Raw genomic sequence first — 24,861 nt, 5'->3', positions numbered from 1 at the left:
CGTCCTATTACATTCTGTCCCCCAGTCCACGTCCTACAACATTCTGTCCCCCAGTCCACGTCCTATTACATTCTGTCCCCCAGTCCACGTCCTACCACATTCTGTCCACATCCTACAACATTCTGTCCCCCAGTCCACGTCCTACCACACTCTGTCCACCAGTCCACGTCCTACCACATTCTGTCCCCCAGTCCACGTCCTACCACACTCTGTCCACCAGTCCACGTCCTACCACATTCTGTCCCCCAGTCCACGTCCTACCACATTCTGTCCACCAGTCCACGTCCAACCACATTCTGTCCCCCAGTCCACATCCTACAACATTCTGTCCTCCACTCCATGTCCTATTACATTCTGTCCCCCAGTCCATGTCCTATTACATTCTGTCCACCAGTCCACGTCCTACCACATTCTGTCCTCCAGTCCACATCCTACCACATTCTGTCCACCAGTCCACATCCTACAACATTCTGTCCCCTAGTCCACATCCTACAACATTCTGTCCACCAGTCCACGTCCTACCACATTCTGTCCACCAGTCCACATCCTACCATATTCTGTCCCCCAGTCCACGTCCTACAACATTCTGTCCACCAGTCCACGCGCTACCACATTCTTTCTACCAGTCCACGTCCTACCACATTCTGTCCCCCAGTCCACGTCCTACAACATTCTGTCCACCAGTCCACGTCCTATTACATTCTGTCCACCAGTCCACGTCCTACCACATTCTGTCCCCCAGTCCTCGTCCTATTACATTCTGTCCCCCAGTCCACGTCCTACAACATTCTGTCCCCCAGTCCACGTCCCATTACATTCTGTCCACCAGTCAACGTCCTACCACATTCTGTCCACCAGTCCACATCCTACAACCTTCTGTCCCCAGTCCATGTCCTATTACATTCTTTCCCCCAGTCCACGTCCTATTACATTCTGTCCACCAGTCAACGCGCTACCACATTCTGTCCCCCAGTCCACGTCCTATTACATTCTGTCCCCCAGTCCACATCCTACAACATTCTGTCCCCCAGTCCACGTCCTATTACATTCTGTCCCCCAGTCCACGTCCTACAACATTCTGTCCCCCAGTCCACGTCCTATTACATTCTGTCCCCCAGTCCACGTCCTACAACCTTCTGTCCCCAGTCCATGTCCTATTACATTCTGTCCACCAGTCCACGTCCTACCACATTCTGTCCACCAGTCCACGTCCTACCACATTCTGTCCACCAGTCCACATCCTACAACATTCTGTCCCCCAGTCCACGTCTTACAACACTCTGTCCACCAGTCCGCGTCCTACCACATTCTGTCCACCAGTCCACGTCCTATTACATTCTGTCCACCAGTCCACGTCCTACCACATTCCTTCCACCAGTCCACGCGCTACCACATTCTGTCCACCAGTCCACATCCTACAACATTCTGTCCACCAGTCCACGTCCTACAACATTCTGTCCCCCAGTCCACGTCCCATTACATTCTGTCCACCAGTCCACGTCCTACAACATTCTGTCCCCCAGTCCACGTCCCATTACATTCTGTCCACCAGTCAACGTCCTACCACATTCTGTCCCCCAGTCCACGTCCTATTACATTCTGTCCCCCAGTCCACGTCCTACAACATTCTGTCCCCCAGTCCACGTCCCATTACATTCTGTCCACCAGTCAACGTCCTACAACATTCTTTCCCCCAGTCCACGTCCTATTACATTCTGTCCACCAGTCCACATCCTACAACATTCTTTCCCCCAGTCCACGTCCTATTACATTCTGTCCACCAGTCCACGTCCTACAACATTCTGTCCCCCAGTCCACGTCCCATTACATTCTGTCCACCAGTCCACGTCCTACAACATTCTGTCCCCCAGTCCACGTCCCATTACATTCTGTCCACCAGTCAACGTCCTACCACATTCTGTCCCCCAGTCCACGTCCTATTACATTCTTTCCCCCAGTCCACGTCCTACAACATTCTGTCCCCCAGTCCACGTCCCATTACATTCTGTCCACCAGTCAACGTCCTACCACATTCTGTCCACCAGTCCACATCCTACAACATTCTTTCCCCCAGTCCACGTCCTATTACATTCTGTCCACCAGTCCACGTCCTACAACATTCTGTCCCCCAGTCCACGTCCTATTACATTCTGTCCACCAGTCCACATCCTACAACATTCTGTCCCCCAGTCCACGTCCTATTACATTCATTCCCCCAGTCCTCGTCCTACAACATTCTGTCCCCCAGTCCACGTCCTATTACATTCTGTCCACCAGTCCACGTCCTACCACATTCCTTCCACCAGTCCACGCGCTACCACATTCTGTCCACCAGTCCACATCCTACAACATTCTGTCCACCAGTCCACGTCCTACAACATTCTGTCCCCCAGTCCACGTCCCATTACATTCTGTCCACCAGTCAACGTCCTACCACATTCTGTCCACCAGTCCACATCCTACAACATTCTTTCCCCCAGTCCACGTCCTATTACATTCCATCCACCAGTCCACGTCCTACAACATTCTGTCCCCCAGTCCACGTCCTATTACATTCTGTCCCCCAGTCCACGTCCTACAACATTCTGTCCCCCAGTCCACGTCCCATTACATTCTGTCCACCTGTCAACGTCCTACCACATTCTGTCCACCAGTCCACATCCTACAACATTCTTTCCCCCAGTCCACGTCCTATTACATTATGTCCACCAGTCCACGTCCTACAACATTCTGTCCCCCAGTCCACGTCCTATTACATTCTGTCCACCAGTCCACATCCTACAACATTCTGTCCACCAGTCCACGTCCTACAACATTCTGTCCCCCAGTCCACGTCCTATTACATTCTGTCCCCCAGTCCACGTCCTACAACCTTCTGTCCCCAGTCCATGTCCTTTTACATTCTTTCCCCCAGTCCACGTCCTATTACATTCTGTCCACCAGTCAACGCGCTACCACATTCTGTCCCCCAGTCCACGTCCTATTACATTCTGTCCCCCAGTCCACATCCTACAACATTCTGTCCCCCAGTCCACGTCCTATTACATTCTGTCCCCCAGTCCACGTCCTACAACATTCTGTCCCCCAGTCCACGTCCTATTACATTCTGTCCCCCAGTCCACGTCCTACAACCTTCTGTCCCCAGTCCACGTCCTATTACATTCTGTCCACCAGTCCACGTCCTACCACATTCTGTCCACCAGTCCACATCCTACAACATTCTGTCCCCCAGTCCACGTCCTACAACACTCTGTCCACCAGTCCACGTCCTACCACATTCTGTCCACCAGTCCACGTCCTATTACATTCTGTCCACCAGTCCACGTCCTACCACATTCCTTCCACCAGTCCACGCGCTACCACATTCTGTCCACCAGTCCACATCCTACAACATTCTGTCCACCAGTCCACGTCCTACAACATTCTGTCCCCCAGTCCACGTCCCATTACATTCTGTCCACCAGTCCACGTCCTACAACATTCTGTCCCCCAGTCCACGTCCCATTACATTCTTTCCACCAGTCAACGTCCTACCACATTCTGTCCCCCAGTCCATGTCCTACTACATTCTGTCCACCAGTCCACATCCTACAACATTCTGTCCCCCAGTCCACGTCCTACAACACTCTGTCCACCAGTCCACGTCCTACCACATTCTTTCCACCAGTCCACGTCCTATTACATTCTGTCCTCCAGTCCACGTCCTACCACATTCCTTCCACCAGTCCACGCGCTACCACATTCTGTCCACCAGTCCACATCCTACAACATTCTGTCCACCAGTCCACGTCCTACAACATTCTGTCCCCCAGTCCACGTCCTATTACATTCTGTCCACCAGTCCACGTCCTACAACATTCTGTCCCCCAGTCCACTTCCCATTACATTCTGTCCACCAGTCAACGTCCTACCACATTCTGTCCCCCAGTCCACGTCCTATTACATTCTGTCCCCCAGTCCATGTCCTACAACATTCTGTCCCCCAGTCCACGTCCCATTACATTCTGTCCACCAGTCAACGTCCTACCACATTCTGTCCACCAGTCCACATCCTACAACATTCTTTCCCCCAGTCCACGTCCTATTACATTCTGTCCACCAGTCCACGTCCTACAACATTCTGTCCCCCAGTCCACGTCCTATTACATTCTGTCCACCAGTCCACGTCCTTCCACATTCCTTCCACCAGTCCACGCGCTACCACATTCTGTACACCAGTCCACATCCTACAACATTCTGTCCACCAGTCCACGTCCTACAACATTCTGTCCCCCAGTCCACGTCCTACAACATTCTGTCCCCCAGTCCACGTCCTATTACATTCTGTCCCCCAGTCCACGTCCTACAACCTTCTGTCCCCAGTCCACGTCCTATTACATTCTGTCCACCAGTCCACGTCCTACCACATTCTGTCCACCAGTCCACGTCCTACAACATTCTGTCCACCAGTCCACGTCCTATTACATTCTTTCCACCAGTCCACGTCCTACCACATTCCTTCCACCAGTCCACGCGCTACCACATTCTGTCCACCAGTCCACATCCTACAACATTCTGTCCACCAGTCCACGTCCTACAACATTCTGTCCCCCAGTCCACGTCCCATTACATTCTGTCCACCAGTCCACGTCCTACAACATTCTGTCCCCCAGTCCACGTCCCATTACATTCTTTCCACCAGTCAACGTCCTACCACATTCTGTCCCCCAGTCCACGTCCTACTACATTCTGTCCACCAGTCCACATCCTACAACATTCTGTCCCCCAGTCCACGTCCTACAACACTCTGTCCACCAGTCCACGTCCTACCACATTCTTTCCACCAGTCCACGTCCTATTACATTCTGTCCACCAGTCCACGTCCTACCACATTCCTTCCACCAGTCCACGCGCTACCACATTCTGTCCACCAGTCCACATCCTACAACATTCTGTCCACCAGTCCACGTCCTACAACATTCTGTCCCCCAGTCCACGTCCAATTACATTCTGTCCACCAGTCCACGTCCTACAACATTCTGTCCCCCAGTCCACTTCCCATTACATTCTGTCCACCAGTCAACGTCCTACCACATTCTGTCCCCCAGTCCACGTCCTATTACATTCTGTCCCCCAGTCCATGTCCTACAACATTCTGTCCCCCAGTCCACGTCCCATTACATTCTGTCCACCAGTCAACGTCCTACCACATTCTGTCCACCAGTCCACATCCTACAACATTCTTTCCCCCAGTCCACGTCCTATTACATTCTGTCCACCAGTCCACGTCCTACAACATTCTGTCCCCCAGTCCACGTCCTATTACATTCTGTCCACCAGTCCACGTCCTTCCACATTCCTTCCACCAGTCCACGCGCTACCACATTCTGTCCACCAGTCCACATCCTACAACATTCTGTCCACCAGTCCACGTCCTACAACATTCTGTCCCCCAGTCCACGTCCCATTACATTCTGTCCACCAGTAAACGTCCTACCACATTCTGTCCACCAGTCCACATCCTACAACATTCTTTCCCCCAGTCCACGTCCTATTACATTCTGTCCACCAGTCCACGTCCTACAACATTCTGTCCCCCAGTCCACGTCCTATTACATTCTGTCCCCCAGTCCACGTCCTACAACATTCTGTCCCCCAGTCCACGTCCCATTACATTCTGTCCACCTGTCAACGTCCTAGCACATTCTGTCCACCAGTCCACGTCCTACAACATTCTGTCCCCCTGTCCACGTCCTATTACATTCTGTCCCCCAGTCCACGTCCTACAACATTCTTTCCACCAGTCCACGTCCTATTACATTCTGTCCCCCAGTCCACGTCCTACAACATTCTGTCCCCCAGTCCACGTCCTATTACATTCTGTCCCCCAGTCCACGTCCTACAACCTTCTGTCCCCAGTCCATGTCCTATTACATTCTGTCCACCAGTCCACGTCCTACCACATTCTGTCCACCAGTCCACGTCCTACCACATTCTGTCCACCAGTCCACATCCTACAACATTCTGTCCCCCAGTCCACGTCCTACAACACTCTGTCCACCAGTCCACGTCCTACCACATTCTGTCCACCAGTCCACTTCCTATTACATTCTGTCCACCAGTCCACGTCCTACCACATTCCTTCCACCAGTCCACGCGCTACCACATTCTGTCCACCAGTCCACATCCTACAACATTCTCTCCACCAGTCCACGTCCTACAACATTCTGTCCCCCAGTCCACCTCCCATTACATTCTGTCCACCAGTCCACGTCCTACAACATTCTGTCCCCCAGTCCACGTCCCATTACATTCTGTCCACCAGTCAACGTCCTACCACATTCTGTCCCCCAGTCCACGTCCTATTACATTCTGTCCCCCAGTCCACGTCCTACAACATTCTGTCCCCCAGTCCACGTCCCATTACATTCTGTCCACCAGTCAACGTCCTACCACATTCTGTCCACCAGTCCACATCCTACAACATTCTGTCCCCCAGTCCACGTCCCATTACATTCTGACCACCAGTCCACGTCCTACAACATTCTGTCCCCCAGTCCACGTCCCATTACATTCTGTCCACCAGTCCACGTCCTACAACATTCTGTCCCCCAGTCCACGTCCCATTACATTCTGTCCACCAGTCAACGTCCTACCACATTCTGTCCCCCAGTCCACGTCCTATTACATTCTGTCCCCCAGTCCACGTCCTACAACATTCTGTCCCCCAGTCCACGTCCCATTACATTCTGTCCACCAGTCAACGTCCTACCACATTCTGTCCACCAGTCCACATCCTACAACATTCTGTCCCCCAGTCCACGTCCCATTACTTTCTGTCCACCAGTCCACGTCCTACAACATTCTGTCCCCCAGTCCACGTCCCATTACATTCTGTCCACCAGTCCACGTCCTACAACATTCTGTCCCCCAGTCCACGTCCCATTACATTCTGTCCACCAGTCCACGTCCTACAACATTCTGTCCCCCAGTCCACGTCCTATTACATTCTGTCCACCAGTCCACGTCCTTCCACATTCCTTCCACCAGTCCACGCGCTACCACATTCTGTCCACCAGTCCACATCCTACAACATTCTGTCCACCAGTCCACGTCCTACAACATTCTGTCCCCCAGTCCACGTCCTACAACATTCTGTCCCCCAGTCCACGTCCTATTACATTCTGTCCCCCAGTCCACGTCCTACAACCTTCTGTCCCCAGTCCACGTCCTATTACATTCTGTCCACCAGTCCACGTCCTACCACATTCTGTCCACCAGTCCACGTCCTACAACATTCTGTCCACCAGTCCACGTCCTATTACATTCTGTCCACCAGTCCACGTCCTACCACATTCCTTCCACCAGTCCACGCGCTACCACATTCTGTCCACCAGTCCATGTCCTACAACATTCTGTCCACCAGTCCACGTCCTACAACATTCTGTCCCCCAGTCCACGTCCCATTACATTCTGTCCACCAGTCCACGTCCTACAACATTCTGTCCCCCAGTCCACGTCCCATTACATTCTTTCCACCAGTCAACGTCCTACCACATTCTGTCCCCCAGTCCACGTCCTACTACATTCTGTCCACCAGTCCACATCCTACAACATTCTGTCCCCCAGTCCACGTCCTACAACACTCTGTCCACCAGTCCACGTCCTACCACATTCTTTCCACCAGTCCACGTCCTATTACATTCTGTCCACCAGTCCACGTCCTACCACATTCCTTCCACCAGTCCACGCGCTACCACATTCTGTCCACCAGTCCACATCCTACAACATTCTGTCCCCCAGTCCACTTCCCATTACATTCTGTCCACCAGTCAACGTCCTACCACATTCTGTCCCCCAGTCCACGTCCTATTACATTCTGTCCCCCAGTCCACGTCCTACAACCTTCTGTCCCCAGTCCACGTCCTATTACATTCTGTCCACCAGTCCACGTCCTACCACATTCTGTCCACCAGTCCACGTCCTACAACATTCTGTCCACCAGTCCACGTCCTATTACATTCTGTCCACCAGTCCACGTCCTACCACATTCCTTCCACCAGTCCACGCGCTACCACATTCTGTCCACCAGTCCATGTCCTACAACATTCTGTCCACCAGTCCACGTCCTACAACATTCTGTCCCCCAGTCCACGTCCCATTACATTCTGTCCACCAGTCCACGTCCTACAACATTCTGTCCCCCAGTCCACGTCCCATTACATTCTTTCCACCAGTCAACGTCCTACCACATTCTGTCCCCCAGTCCACGTCCTACTACATTCTGTCCACCAGTCCACATCCTACAACATTCTGTCCCCCAGTCCACGTCCTACAACACTCTGTCCACCAGTCCACGTCCTACCACATTCTTTCCACCAGTCCACGTCCTATTACATTCTGTCCACCAGTCCACGTCCTACCACATTCCTTCCACCAGTCCACGCGCTACCACATTCTGTCCACCAGTCCACATCCTACAACATTCTGTCCACCAGTCCACGTCCTTCCACATTCCTTCCACCAGTCCACGCGCTACCACATTCTGTCCACCAGTCCACATCCTACAACATTCTGTCCACCAGTCCACGTCCTACAACATTCTGTCCCCCAGTCCACGTCCCATTACATTCTGTCCACCAGTAAACGTCCTACCACATTCTGTCCACCAGTCCACGTCCTATTACATTCTGTCCACCAGTCCACGTCCTACCACATTCTGTCCCCCAGTCCACGTCCTATTACATTCTGTCCCCCAGTCCACGTCCTACAACATTCTGTCCCCCAGTCCACGTCCCATTACATTCTGTCCACCTGTCAACGTCCTAGCACATTCTGTCCACCAGTCCACGTCCTACAACATTCTGTCCCCCAGTCCACGTCCTATTACATTCTGTCCCCCAGTCCACGTCCTACAACATTCTTTCCACCAGTCCACGTCCTATTACATTCTGTCCCCCAGTCCACGTCCTACAACATTCTGTCCCCCAGTCCACGTCCTATTACATTCTGTCCCCCAGTCCACGTCCTACAACCTTCTGTCCCCAGTCCATGTCCTATTACATTCTGTCCACCAGTCCACGTCCTACCACATTCTGTCCACCAGTCCACGTCCTACCACATTCTGTCCACCAGTCCACATCCTACAACATTCTGTCCCCCAGTCCACGTCCTACAACACTCTGTCCACCAGTCCACGTCCTATTACATTCTGTCCACCAGTCCACGTCCTACCACATTCCTTCCACCAGTCCACGCGCTACCACATTCTGTCCACCAGTCCACATCCTACAACATTCTCTCCACCAGTCCACGTCCTACAACATTCTGTCCCCCAGTCCACGTCCCATTACATTCTGTCCACCAGTCCACGTCCTACAACATTCTGTCCCCCAGTCCACGTCCCATTACATTCTGTCCACCAGTCAACGTCCTACCACATTATGTCCCCCAGTCCACGTCCTATTACATTCTGTCCCCCAGTCCACGTCCTTCAACATTCTGTCCCCCAGTCCACGTCCCATTACATTCTGTCCACCAGTCAACGTCCTACCACATTCTGTCCACCAGTCCACGTCCTACAACATTCTGTCCCCCAGTCCACGTCCCATTACATTCTCACCACCAGTCCACGTCCTACAACATTCTGTCCCCCAGTCCACGTCCCATTACATTCTGTCCCCCAGTCCACGTCCTACAACACTCTGTCCACCAGTCCACGTCCTACCACATTCTGTCCACCAGTCCACTTCCTATTACATTCTGTCCACCAGTCCACGTCCTACCACATTCCTTCCACCAGTCCACGCGCTACCACATTCTGTCCACCAGTCCACATCCTACAACATTCTCTCCACCAGTCCACGTCCTACAACATTCTGTCCCCCAGTCCACGTCCCATTACATTCTGTCCACCAGTCCACGTCCTACAACATTCTGTCCCCCAGTCCACGTCCCATTACATTCTGTCCACCAGTCAACGTCCTACCACATTCTGTCCCCCAGTCCACGTCCTATTACATTCTGTCCCCCAGTCCACGTCCTACAACATTCTGTCCCCCAGTCCACGTCCCATTACATTCTGTCCACCTGTCAACGTCCTACCACATTCTGTCCACCAGTCCACATCCTACAACATTCTGTCCCCCAGTCCACGTCCCATTACATTCTGACCACCAGTCCACGTCCTACAACATTCTGTCCCCCAGTCCACGTCCCATTACATTCTGTCCACCAGTCCACGTCCTACAACATTCTGTCCCCCAGTCCACGTCCCATTACATTCTGTCCACCAGTCAACGTCCTACCACATTCTGTCCCCCAGTCCACGTCCTATTACATTCTGTCCCCCAGTCCACGTCCTACAACATTCTGTCCCCCAGTCCACGTCCCATTACATTCTGTCCACCAGTCAACGTCCTACCACATTCTGTCCACCAGTCCACATCCTACAACATTCTGTCCCCCAGTCCACGTCCCATTACTTTCTGTACACCAGTCCACGTCCTACAACATTCTGTCCCCCAGTCCACGTCCCATTACATTCTGTCCACCAGTCCACGTCCTACAACATTCTGTCCCCCAGTCCACGTCCCATTACATTCTGTCCACCAGTCAACGTCCTACCACATTCTGTCCCCCAGTCCACGTCCTATTACATTCTGTCCCCCAGTCCACGTCCTACAACATTCTGTCCCCCAGTCCACGTCCCATTACATTCTGTCCACCAGTCAACGTCCTACCACATTCTGTCCACCAGTCCACATCCTACAACATTCTTTCCCCCAGTCCACGTCCTATTACATTCTGTCCACCAGTCCACGTCCTACAACATTCTTTCCCCCAGTCCACGACCTATTACATTCTGTCCACCAGTCCACATCCTACAACATTCTGTCCCCCAGTCCACGTCCTATTACATTCTGTCCCCCAGTCCTCGTCCTACAACATTCTGTCCCCCAGTCCACGTCCTATTACATTCTGTCCACCAGTCCACGTCCTACCACATTCCTTCCACCAGTCCACGCGCTACCACATTCTGTCCACCAGTCCACATCCTACAACATTCTGTCCACCAGTCCACGTCCTACAACATTCTGTCCCCCAGTCCACGTCCCATTACATTCTGTCCACCAGTCAACGTCCTACCACATTCTGTCCACCAGTCCACATCCTACAACATTCTTTCCCCCAGTCCACGTCCTATTACATTCTGTCCACCAGTCCACGTCCTACAACATTCTGTCCCCCAGTCCACGTCCTATTACATTCTGTCCCCCAGTCCACGTCCTACAACATTCTGTCCCCCAGTCCACGTCCCATTACATTCTGTCCACCTGTCAACGTCCTACCACATTCTGTCCACCAGTCCACATCCTACAACATTCTTTCCCCCAGTCCACGTCCTTTTACATTCTGTCCACCAGTCCACGTCCTACAACATTCTGTCCCCCAGTCCACGTCCTATTACATTCTGTCCACCAGTCCACATCCTACAACATTCTGTCCCCCAGTCCACGTCCTATTACATTCTGTCCCCCAGTCCACGTCCTACAACATTCTGTCCCCCAGTCCACGTCCTATTACATTCTGTCCCCCAGTCCACGTCCTACAACCTTCTGTCCCCAGTCCATGTCCTATTACATTCTTTCCCCCAGTCCACGTCCTATTACATTCTGTCCACCAGTCAACGTCCTACAACATTCTGTCCCCCAGTCCACGTCCCATTACATTCTGTCCACCAGTCAACATCCTACCACATTCTGTCCCCCAGTCCACGTCCTACAACATTCTGTCCCCCAGTCCACGTCCCATTACATTCTGACCACCAGTCCACGTCCTACAACATTCTGTCCCCCAGTCCACGTCCCATTACATTCTGTCCACCAGTCCACGTCCTACAACATTCTGTCCCCCAGTCCACGTCCCATTACATTCTGTCCACCAGTCAACGTCCTACCACATTCTGTCCCCCAGTCCACGTCCTATTACATTCTGTCCCCCAGTCCACGTCCTACAACATTCTGTCCCCCAGTCCACGTCCCATTACATTCTGTCCACCAGTCAACGTCCTACCACATTCTGTCCACCAGTCCACATCCTACAACATTCTGTCCCCCAGTCCACGTCCCATTACTTTCTGTCCACCAGTCCACGTCCTACAACATTCTGTCCCCCAGTCCACGTCCCATTACATTCTGTCCACCAGTCCACGTCCTACAACATTCTGTCCCCCAGTCCACGTCCCATTACATTCTGTCCACCAGTCAACGTCCTACCACATTCTGTCCCCCAGTCCACGTCCTATTACATTCTGTCCCCCAGTCCACGTCCTGCAACATTCTGTCCCCCAGTCCACGTCCCATTACATTCTGTCCACCAGTCAACGTCCTACCACATTCTGTCCACCAGTCCACATCCTACAACATTCTTTCCCCCAGTCCACGTCCTATTACATTCTGTCCACCAGTCCACGTCCTACAACATTCTTTCCCCCAGTCCACGTCCTATTACATTCTGTCCACCAGTCCACATCCTACAACATTCTGTCCCCCAGTCCACGTCCTATTACATTCTGTCCCCCAGTCCTCGTCCTACAACATTCTGTCCCCCAGTCCACGTCCTATTACATTCTGTCCACCAGTCCACGTCCTACCACATTCCTTCCACCAGTCCACGCGCTACCACATTCTGTCCACCAGTCCACATCCTACAACATTCTGTCCACCAGTCCACGTCCTACAACATTCTGTCCCCCAGTCCACGTCCCATTACATTCTGTCCACCAGTCAACGTCCTACCACATTCTGTCCACCAGTCCACATCCTACAACATTCTTTCCCCCAGTCCACGTCCTATTACATTCTGTCCACCAGTCCACGTCCTACAACATTCTGTCCCCCAGTCCACGTCCTATTACATTCTGTCCCCCAGTCCACGTCCTACAACATTCTGTCCCCCAAGTCCACGTCCCATTACATTCTGTCCACCCGTCAACGTCCTACCACATTCTGTCCACCAGTCCACATCCTACAACATTCTTTCCCCCAGTCCACGTCCTATTACATTCTGTCCACCAGTCCACGTCCTACAACATTCTGTCCCCCAGTCCACGTCCTATTACATTCTGTCCACCAGTCCACATCCTACAACATTCTGTCCCCCAGTCCACGTCCTATTACATTCTGTCCCCCAGTCCACGTCCTACAACATTCTGTCCCCCAGTCCACGTCCTATTACATTCTGTCCCCCAGTCCACGTCCTACAACCTTCTGTCCCCAGTCCATGTCCTATTACATTCTTTCCCCCAGTCCACGTCCTATTACATTCTGTCCACCAGTCAACGCGCTACCACATTCTGTCCCCCAGTCCACGTCCTATTACATTCTGTCCCCCAGTCCACATCCTACAACATTCTGTCCCCCAGTCCACGTCCTATTACATTCTGTCACCCAGTCCACGTCCTACAACATTCTGTCCCCCAGTCCACGTCCTATTACATTCTGTCCCCCAGTCCACGTCCTACAACCTTCTGTCCCCAGTCCACGTCCTATTACATTCTGTCCACCAGTCCACGTCCTACCACATTCTGTCCACCAGTCCACATCCTACAACATTCTGTCCCCCAGTCCACGTCCTACAACACTCTGTCCACCAGTCCACGTCCTACCACATTCTGTCCCCCAGTCCACGTCCTATTACATTCTTTCCACCAGTCCACGTCCTACCACATTCCTTCCACCAGTCCACGCGCTACCACATTCTGTCCACCAGTCCACATCCTACAACATTCTGTCCACCAGTCCACGTCCTACAACATTCTGTCCCCCAGTCCACGTCCCATTACATTCTGTCCACCAGTCCACGTCCTACAACATTCTGTCCCCCAGTCCACGTCCCATTACATTCTGTCCACCAGTCAACGTCCTACCACATTCTGTCCACCAGTCCACATCCTACAACATTCTTTCCCCCAGTCCACGTCCTATTACATTATGTCCACCAGTCCACGTTCTACAATATTCTGTCCCCCAGTCCACGTCCTATTACATTCTGTCCACCAGTCCACATCCTACAACATTCTTTCCACCAGTCCACGTCCTATTACATTCTGTCCCCCAGTCCACGTCCTACAACATTCTGTCCCCCAGTCCACGTCCTATTACATTCTGTCCCCCAGTCCACGTCCTACAACCTTCTGTCCCCAGTCCATGTCCTATTACATTCTGTCCACCAGTCCACGTCCTACCACATTCCTTCCACCAGTCCACGTCCTACCACATTCTGTCCACCAGTCCACATCCTACAACATTCTGTCCCCCAGTCCACGTCCTACAACACTCTGTCCACCAGTCCACGTCCTACCACATTCTGTCCACCAGTCCACGTCCTATTACATTCTGTCCACCAGTCCACGTCCTACCACATTCCTTCCACCAGTCCACGCGCTACCACATTCTGTCCACCAGTCCACATCCTACAACATTCCCTCCACCAGTCCACGTCCTACAACATTCTGTCCCCCAGTCCACGTCCCATTACATTCTGTCCACCAGTCCACGTCCTACAACATTCTGTCCCCCAGTCCACGTCCTACAACATTCTGTCCCCCAGTCCACGTCCCATTACATTCTGTCCACCAGTCAACGTCCTACCACATTCTGTCCACCAGTCCACATCCTACAACATTCTGTCCCCCAGTCCACGTCCCATTACATTCTGACCACCAGTCCACGTCCTACAACATTCTGTCCCCCAGTCCACGTCCCATTACATTCTGTCCACCAGTCCACGTCCTACAACATTCTGTCCCCCAGTCCACGTCCCATTACATTCTGTCCACCAGTCAACGTCCTACCACATTCTGTCCCCCAGTCCACGTCCTATTACATTCTGTCCCCCAGTCCACGTCCTACAACATTCTGTCCCCCAGTCCACGTCCCATTACATTCTGTCCACCAGTCAACGTCCTACCACATTCTGTCCACCAGTCCACATCCTACAACATTCTGTCCCCCAGTCCACGTCCCATTACTTTCTGTCCACCAGTCCACGTCCTACAACATTCTGTCCCCCAGTCCACGTCCCATTACATTCTGTCCACCAGTCCACGTCCTACAACATTCTGTCCCCCAGTCCACGTCCCATTACATTCTGTCCACCAGTCAACGTCCTACCACATTCTGTCCCCCAGTCCACGTCCTATTACATTCTGTCCCCCAGTCCACGTCCTACAACATTCTGTCCCCCAGTCCACGTCCCATTACATTCTGTCCACCAGTCAACGTCCTACCACATTCTGTCCACCAGTCCACATCCTACAACATTCTTTCCCCCAGTCCACGTCCTATTACATTCTGTCCACCAGTCCACATCCTACAACATTCTGTCCCCCAGTCCACGTCCTATTACATTCTGTCCACCAGTCCACATCCTACAACATTCTGTCCCCCAGTCCACGTCCTATTACATTCTGTCCCCCAGTCCTCGTCCTACAACATTCTGTCCCCCAGTCCACGTCCTATTACATTCTGTCCACCAGTCCACGTCCTACCACATTCCTTCCACCAGTCCACGCGCTACCACATTCTGTCCACCAGTCCACATCCTACAACATTCTGTCCACCAGTCCACGTCCTACAACATTCTGTCCCCCAGTCCACGTCCCATTACATTCTGTCCACCAGTCAACGTCCTACCACATTCTGTCCACCAGTCCACATCCTACAACATTCTTTCCCCCAGTCCACGTCCTATTACATTCTGTCCTCCAGTCCACGTCCTACCACATTCCTTCCACCAGTCCACGCGCTACCACATTCTGTCCACCAGTCCACATCCTACAACATTCTGTCCACCAGTCCACATCCTACAACATTCTTTCCCCCAGTCCACGTCCTATTACATTCTGTCCACCAGTCCACGTCCTACAACATTCTGTCCCCCAGTCCACGTCCTATTACATTCTGTCCCCCAGTCCACGTCCTACAACATTCTGTCCCCCAGTCCACGTCCCATTACATTCTGTCCACCTGTCAACGTCCTACCACATTCTGTCCACCAGTCCACATCCTACAACATTCTTTCCCCCAGTCCACGTCCTATTACAATCTGTCCACCAGTCCACGTCCTACAACATTCTGTCCCCCAGTCCACGTCCTATTACATTCTGTCCACCAGTCCACATCCTACAACATTCTGTCCCCCAGTCCACGTCCTATTACATTCTATCCCCCAGTCCACGTCCTACAACATTCTGTCCCCCAGTCCACGTCCTATTACATTCTGTCCCCCAGTCCACGTCCTACAACCTTCTGTCCCCAGTCCATGTCCTATTACATTCTTTCCCCCAGTCCACGTCCTATTACATTCTGTCCACCAGTCAACGCGCTACCACATTCTGTCCCCCAGTCCACGTCCTATTACATTCTGTCCCCCAGTCCACATCCTACAACATTCTGTCCCCCAGTCCACGTCCTATTACATTCTGTCACCCAGTCCACGTCCCATTACATTCTGTCCACCAGTCCACGTCCTACAACATTCTGTCCCCCAGTCCACGTCCTATTACATTCTGTCCCCCAGTCCACGTCCTACAACATTCTGTCCCCCAGTCCACGTCCCATTACATTCTGTCCACCTGTCAACGTCCTACCACATTCTATCCACCAGTCCACATCCTACAACATTCTTTCCCCCAGTCCACGTCCTATTACATTCTGTCCCCCAGTCCACGTCCTATTACATTCTGTCCCCCAGTCCACGTCCTACAACCTTCTGTCCCCAGTCCACGTCCTATTACATTCTGTCCACCAGTCCACGTCCTACCACATTCTGTCCACCAGTCCACATCCTACAACATTCTGTCCCCCAGTCCACGTCCTACAACACTCTGTCCACCAGTCCACGTCCTACCACATTCTGTCCACCAGTCCACGTCCTATTACATTCTGTCCACCAGTCCACGTCCTACCACATTCCTTCCACCAGTCCACGCGCTACCACATTCTGTCCACCAGTCCACATCCTACAACATTCTGTCCACCAGTCCACGTCCTACAACATTCTGTCCCCCAGTCCACGTCCCATTACATTCTGTCCACCAGTCCACGTCCTACAACATTCTGTCCCCCAGTCCACGTCCCATTACATTCTGTCCACCAGTCAACGTCCTACCACATTCTGTCCCCCAGTCCACGTCCTACCACATTCTGTCCACCAGTCCACATCCTACAACATTCTGTCCCCCAGTCCACGTCCTACAACACTCTGTCCACCAGTCCACGTCCTACCACATTCTGTCCACCAGTCCACGTCCTATTACATTCTGTCCACCAGTCCACGTCCTACCACATTCCTTCCACCAGTCCACGCGCTACCACATTCTGTCCACCAGTCCACATCCTACAACATTCTGTCCACCAGTCCACGTCCTACAACATTCTGTCCCCCAGTCCACGTCCCATTACATTCTGTCCACCAGTCCACGTCCTACAACATTCTGTCCCCCAGTCCACGTCCCATTACATTCTGTCCACCAGTCAACGTCCTACCACATTCTGTCCCCCAGTCCACGTCCTATTACATTCTGTCCCCCAGTCCACGTCCTACAACATTCTGTCCCCCAGTCCACGTCCCATTACATTCTGTCCACCAGTCAACGTCCTACCACATTCTGTCCACCAGTCCACATCCTACAACATTCCTTCCCCCAGTCCACGTCCTATTACATTCTGTCCACCAGTCCACGTCCTACAACATTATGTCCCCCAGTCCACGTCCTATTACATTCTGTCCACCAGTCCAAATCCTACAACATTCTGTCCCCCAGTCCACGTCCTATTACATTCTGTCCCCCAGTCCTCGTCCTACAACATTCTGTCCCCCAGTCCACGTCCTATTACATTCTGTCCACCAGTCCACGTCCTTCCACATTCCTTCCACCAGTCCACGCGCTACCACATTCTGTCCACCAGTCCACATCCTACAACATTCTGTCCACCAGTCCACGTCCTACAACATTCTTTCCCCCAGTCCACGTCCCATTACATTCTGTCCACCAGTCAACGTCCTACCACATTCTGTCCACCAGTCCACATCCTACAACATTCTTTCCCCCAGTCCACGTCCTATTACATTCTGTCCACCAGTCCACGTCCTACAACATTCTGTCCCCCAGTCCACGTCCTATTACATTCTGTCCCCCAGTCCACGTCCTACAACATTCTGTCCCCCAGTCCACGTCCCATTACATTCTGTCCACCTGTCAAAGTCCTACCACATTCTATCCACCAGTCCACATCCTACAACATTCTTTCCCCCAGTCCACGTCCTATTACATTCTGTCCACCAGTCCACGTCCTACAACATTCTGTCCCCCAGTCCACGTCCTATTACATTCTGTCCACCAGTCCACATCCTACAACATTCTTTCCACCAGTCCACGTCCTATTACATTCTGTCCCCCAGTCCACGTCCTACAACATTCTGTCCCCCAGTCCACGTCCTATTACATTCTGTCCCCCAGTCCACGTCCTACAACCTTCTGTCCCCAGTCCATGTCCTATTACATTCTGTCCACCAGTCCACGTCCTACCACATTCTGTCCACCAGTCCACGTCCTATTACATTCTGTCCACCAGTCCACGTCCTACCACATTCCTTCCACCAGTCCACGCTCTACCACATTCTGTCCACCAGTCCACATCCTACAACATTCTGTCCCCCAGTCCACGTCCTACAACATTCTGTCCCCCAGTCCACGTCCCATTACATTCTGTCCACCAGTCCACGTCCTACAACATTCTGTCCCCCAGTCCACGTCCCATTACATTCTGTCCACCAGTCAACGTCCTACCACATTCTGTCCCCCAGTCCACGTCCTATTACATTCTGTCCCCCAGTCCACGTCCTACAACATTCTGTCCCCCAGTCCACGTCCCATTACATTCTGTCCACCAGTCAACGTCCTACCACATTCTGTCCACCAGTCCACATCCTACAACATTCTTTCCCCCAGTCCACGTCCTATTACATTCTGTCCACCAGTCCACGTCCTACCACATTCCTTCCACCAGTCCACGCGCTACCACATTCTGTCCCCCAGTCCACATCCTACAACATTCTGTCCACCAGTCCACGTCCTATTACATTCTGTCCCCCAGTCCTCGTCCTACAACATTCTGTCCACCAGTCAACGTCCTACAACATTCTGTCCCCCAGTCCACGTCCCATTACATTCTGTCCACCAGTCAACGTCCTACCACATTCTGTCCACCAGTCCACATCCTACAACATTCTTTCCCCCAGTCCACGTCCTATTACATTCTGTCCACCAGTCCACGTCCTACAACATTCTGTCCCCCAGTCCACGTCCTATTACATTCTGTCCACCAGTCCACATCCTACAACATTCTGTCCCCCAGTCCACGTCCTATTACATTCTGTCCCCCAGTCCTCGTCCTACAACATTCTGTCCCCCAGTCCACGTCCTATTACATTCTGTCCACCAGTCCACGTCCTACCACATTCCTTCCACCAGTCCACGCGCTACCACATTCTGTCCACCAGTCCACATCCTACAACATTCTGTCCACCAGTCCACGTCCTACAACATTCTGTCCCCCAGTCCACGTCCCATTACATTCTGTCCACCAGTCAACGTCCTACCACATTCTGTCCACCAGTCCACATCCAACAACATTCTTTCCCCCAGTCCACGTCCTATTACATTCTGTCCACCAGTCCACGTCCTACAACATTCTGTCCCCCAGTCCACGTCCTATTACATTCTGTCCCCCAGTCCACGTCCAACAACATTCTGTCCCCCAGTCCACGTCCCATTACATTCTGTCCACCTGTCAACGTCCTACCACATTCTGTCCACCAGTCCACATCCTACAACATTCTTTCCCCCAGTCCACGTCCTATTACATTCTGTCCACCAGTCCACGTCCTACCACATTCTGTCCACCAGTCCACGTCCTATTACATTCTGTCCACCAGTCCACGTCCTACCACATTCCTTCCACCAGTCCACGCTCTACCACATTCTGTCCACCAGTCCACATCCTACAACATTCTGTCCCCCAGTCCACGTCCTACAACATTCTGTCCCCCAGTCCACGTCCCATTACATTCTGTCCACCAGTCCACGTCCTACAACATTCTGTCCCCCAGTCCACGTCCCATTACATTCTGTCCACCAGTCAACGTCCTACCACATTCTGTCCCCCAGTCCACGTCCTATTACATTCTGTCCCCCAGTCCACGTCCTACAACATTCTGTCCCCCAGTCCACGTCCCATTACATTCTGTCCACCAGTCAACGTCCTACCACATTCTGTCCACCAGTCCACATCCTACAACATTCTTTCCCCCAGTCCACGTCCTATTACATTCTGTCCACCAGTCCACGTCCTACCACATTCCTTCCACCAGTCCACGCGCTACCACATTCTGTCCCCCAGTCCACATCCTACAACATTCTGTCCACCAGTCCACGTCCCATTACATTCTGTCCACCAGTCAACGTCCTACCACATTCTGTCCACCAGTCCACATCCTACAACATTCTTTCCCCCAGTCCACGTCCTATTACATTCTGTCCACCAGTCCACGTCCTACAACATTCTGTCCCCCAGTCCACGTCCTATTACATTCTGTCCACCAGTCCACATCCTACAACATTCTGTCCCCCAGTCCACGTCCTATTACATTCTGTCCCCCAGTCCTCGTCCTACAACATTCTGTCCCCCAGTCCACGTCCTATTACATTCTGTCCACCAGTCCACGTCCTACCACATTCCTTCCACCAGTCCACGCGCTACCACATTCTGTCCACCAGTCCACATCCTACAACATTCTGTCCACCAGTCCACGTCCTACAACATTCTGTCCCCCAGTCCACGTCCCATTACATTCTGTCCACCAGTCAACGTCCTACCACATTCTGTCCACCAGTCCACATCCTACAACATTCTTTCCCCCAGTCCACGTCCTATTACATTCTGTCCACCAGTCCACGTCCTACAACATTCTGTCCCCCAGTCCACGTCCTATTACATTCTGTCCCCCAGTCCACGTCCAACAACATTCTGTCCCCCAGTCCATGTCCCATTACATTCTGTCCACCTGTCAACGTCCTACCACATTCTGTCCACCAGTCCACATCCTACAACATTCTTTCCCCCAGTCCACGTCCTATTACATTCTGTCCACCAGTCCACGTCCTACAACATTCTGTCCCCCAGTCCATGTCCTATTACATTCTGTCCACCAGTCCACATCCTACAACATTCTGTCCCCCAGTCCATGTCCTATTACATTCTGTCCCCCAGTCCACGTCCTACAACATTCTGTCCCCCAGTCCACGTCCTATTACATTCGGTCCCCCAGTCCACGTCCTACAACCTTCTGTCTACCAGTCCATCTCCTATTACATTCTTTCCCCCAGTCCACGTCCTATTACATTCTGTCCACCAGTCAACGCGCTACCACATTCTGTCCCCCAGTCCACGTCCTATTACATTCTGTCCCCCAGTCCACATCCTACAACATTCTGTCCCCCAGTCCACGTCCTATTACATTCTGTCACCCAGTCCACGTCCTACAACATTCTGTCCCCCAGTCCACGTCCTATTACATTCTGTCCACCAGTCCACGTCCTACCACATTCTGTCCACCAGTCCACATCCTACAACATTCTGTCCCCCAGTCCACGTCCTACAACACTCTGTCCACCAGTCCACGTCCTACCACATTCTGTCCACCAGTCCACGTCCTATTACATTCTGTCCACCAGTCCACGTCCTACCACATTCCTTCCACCAGTCCACGCGCTACCACATTCTGTCCACCAGTCCACATCCTATTACATTCTGTCCACAAGTCCACGTCCTACAACATTCTGTCCCCCAGTCCACGTCCCATTACATTCTGTCCACCAGTCCACGTCCTACAACATTCTGTCCCCCAGTCCACGTCCCATTACATTCTGTCCACCAGTCAACGTCCTACCACATTCTGTCCACCAGTCCACATCCTACAACATTCTTTCCCCCAGTCCACGTCCTATTAGATTATGTCCACCAGTCCACGTTCTACAACATTCTGTCCCCCAGTCCACGTCCTATTACATTCTGTCCACCAGTCCACATCCTACAACATTCTTTCCACCAGTCCACGTCCTATTACATTCTGTCCCCCAGTCCACGTCCTACAACATTCTGTCCCCCAGTCCACGTCCTATTACATTCTGTCCCCCAGTCCACGTCCTACAACCTTCTGTCCCCAGTCCATGTCCTATTACATTCTGTCCACCAGTCCACGTCCTACCACATTCTGTCCACCAGTCCACGTCCTACCACATTCTGTCCACCAGTCCACATCCTACAACATTCTGTCCCCCAGTCCACGTCCTACAACACTCTGTCCACCAGTCCACGTCCTACCACATTCTGTCCACCAGTCCACGTCCTATTACATTCTGTCCACCAGTCCACGTCCTACCACATTCCTTCCACCAGTCCACGCGCTACCACATTCTGTCCACCAGTCCACATCCTACAACATTCTCTCCACCAGTCCACGTCCTACAACATTCTGTCCCCCAGTCCACGTCCCATTACATTCTGTCCACCAGTCCACGTCCTACAACATTCTGTCCCCCAGTCCACGTCCTACAACATTCTGTCCCCCAGTCCACGTCCCATTACATTCTGTCCACCAGTCAACGTCCTACCACATTCTGTCCACCAGTCCACATCCTACAACATTCTGTCCCCCAGTCCACGTCCCATTACATTCTGACCACCAGTCCACGTCCTACAACATTCTGTCCCCCAGTCCACGTCCCATTACATTCTGTCCACCAGTCCACGTCCTACAACATTCTGTCCCCCAGTCCACGTCCCATTACATTCTGTCCACCAGTCAACGTCCTACCACATTCTGTCCCCCAGTCCACGTCCTATTACATTCTGTCCCCCAGTCCACGTCCTACAACATTCTGTCCCCCAGTCCACGTCCCATTACATTCTGTCCACCAGTCAACGTCCTACCACATTCTGTCCACCAGTCCACATCCTACAACATTCTTTCCCCCAGTCCACGTCCTATTACATTCTGTCCACCAGTCCACGTCCTACAACATTCTGTCCCCCAGTCCACGTCCTATTACATTCCTTCCACCAGTCCACATCCTACAACATTCTGTCCCCCAGTCCACGTCCTATTACATTCTGTCCCCCAGTCCTCGTCCTACAACATTCTGTCCCCCAGTCCACGTCCTATTACATTCTGTCCACCAGTCCACGTCCTACCACATTCTGTCCCCCAGTCCACGTCCTACTACATTCTGTCCACCAGTCCACGTCCTACAACATTCTGTCCCCCAGTCCACGTCCTATTACATTCTGTCCACCAGTCCACATCCTACAACATTCTGTCCCCCAGTCCACGTCCTATTACATTCTGTCCCCCAGTCCTCGTCCTACCACATTCCTTCCACCAGTCCACGCGCTACCACATTCTGTCCACCAGTCCACATCCTACAACATTCTGTCCACCAGTCCACGTCCTACAACATTCTGTCCCCCAGTCCACGTCCCATTACATTCTGTCCACCAGTCAACGTCCTACCACATTCTGTCCCCCAGTCCACGTCCTATTACATTCTGTCCCCCAGTCCACGTCCTACAACATTCTGTCCCCCAGTCCACGTCCCATTACATTCTGTCCACCAGTCAACGTCCTACAACATTCTGTCCACCAGTCCACATCCTACAACATTCTTTCCCCCAGTCCACGTCCTATTACATTCTGTCCACCAGTCCACGTCCTATTACATTCTGTCCCCCAGTCCACGTCCTATTGCATTCTGTCCCCCAGTCCTCGTCCTACAACATTCTGTCCCCCAGTCCACGTCCTATTACATTCTGTCCACCAGTCCACGTCCTACCACATTCTGTCCCCCAGTCCACGTCCTATTACATTCTGTCCACCACTCCACATCCTACAACATTCTGTCCCCCAGTCCACGTCCTATTACATTCTGTCCCCCAGTCCACGTCCTACAACATTCTGTCCCCCAGTCCACGTCCTATTACATTCTTTCCCCCAGTCCACGCCCTACAACCTTCTGTCCCCAGTCCATGTCCTATTACATTCTGTCCACCAGTCCACGTCCTACCACATTCTGTCCACCAGTCCACATCCTACAACATTCTGTCCAACAGTCCACATCCTACAACATTCTGTCCCCTAGTCCACGTCCTACAACATTCTGTCCCCCAGTCCACGTCCTACCACATTCTGTCCACCAGTCCACATCCTACAACATTCTGTCCCCCAGTCCACGTCCTACAACATTCTGTCCCCCAGTCCACATCCTACCACATTCATTCCACCAGTCAACGTCCTACAACATTCTGTCCCCCAGTCCACGTCCTACCACATTCTGTCCACCAGTCCACGTCCTACCACATTCTGTCCCCCAGTCCACATCCTACAACATTCTGTCCCCCAGTCTACATCCTACTACATTCTGTCCACCAGTCCACGTCCTACAACATTCTGTCCACCAGTCCACGTCCTACCACATTCTGTCCACCAGTCCACGCGCTACCACATTCTGTCCACCAGTCCACGTCCTACAACATTCTGTCCACCAGTCCACGCGCTACCACATTCTGTCCCCCAGTCCACGTCCTATTACATTCTGTCCACCAGTCCACGTCCTACCACATTCCTTCCACCAGTCCACGCGCTACCACATTCTGTCCACCAGTCCACATCCTACAACATTCTGTCCACCAGTCCACGGCCTACAACATTCTGTCCCCCAGTCCACGTCCCATTACATTCTGTCCACCAGTAAACGTC

This window comes from Telmatherina bonti, assembly GCF_933228915.1.
Source record: "Telmatherina bonti genome assembly, chromosome: 16".
In the NCBI taxonomy this organism is placed as follows: domain Eukaryota; kingdom Metazoa; phylum Chordata; class Actinopteri; order Atheriniformes; family Telmatherinidae; genus Telmatherina; species Telmatherina bonti.
This window is presented reverse-complemented; position numbering follows the sequence as displayed.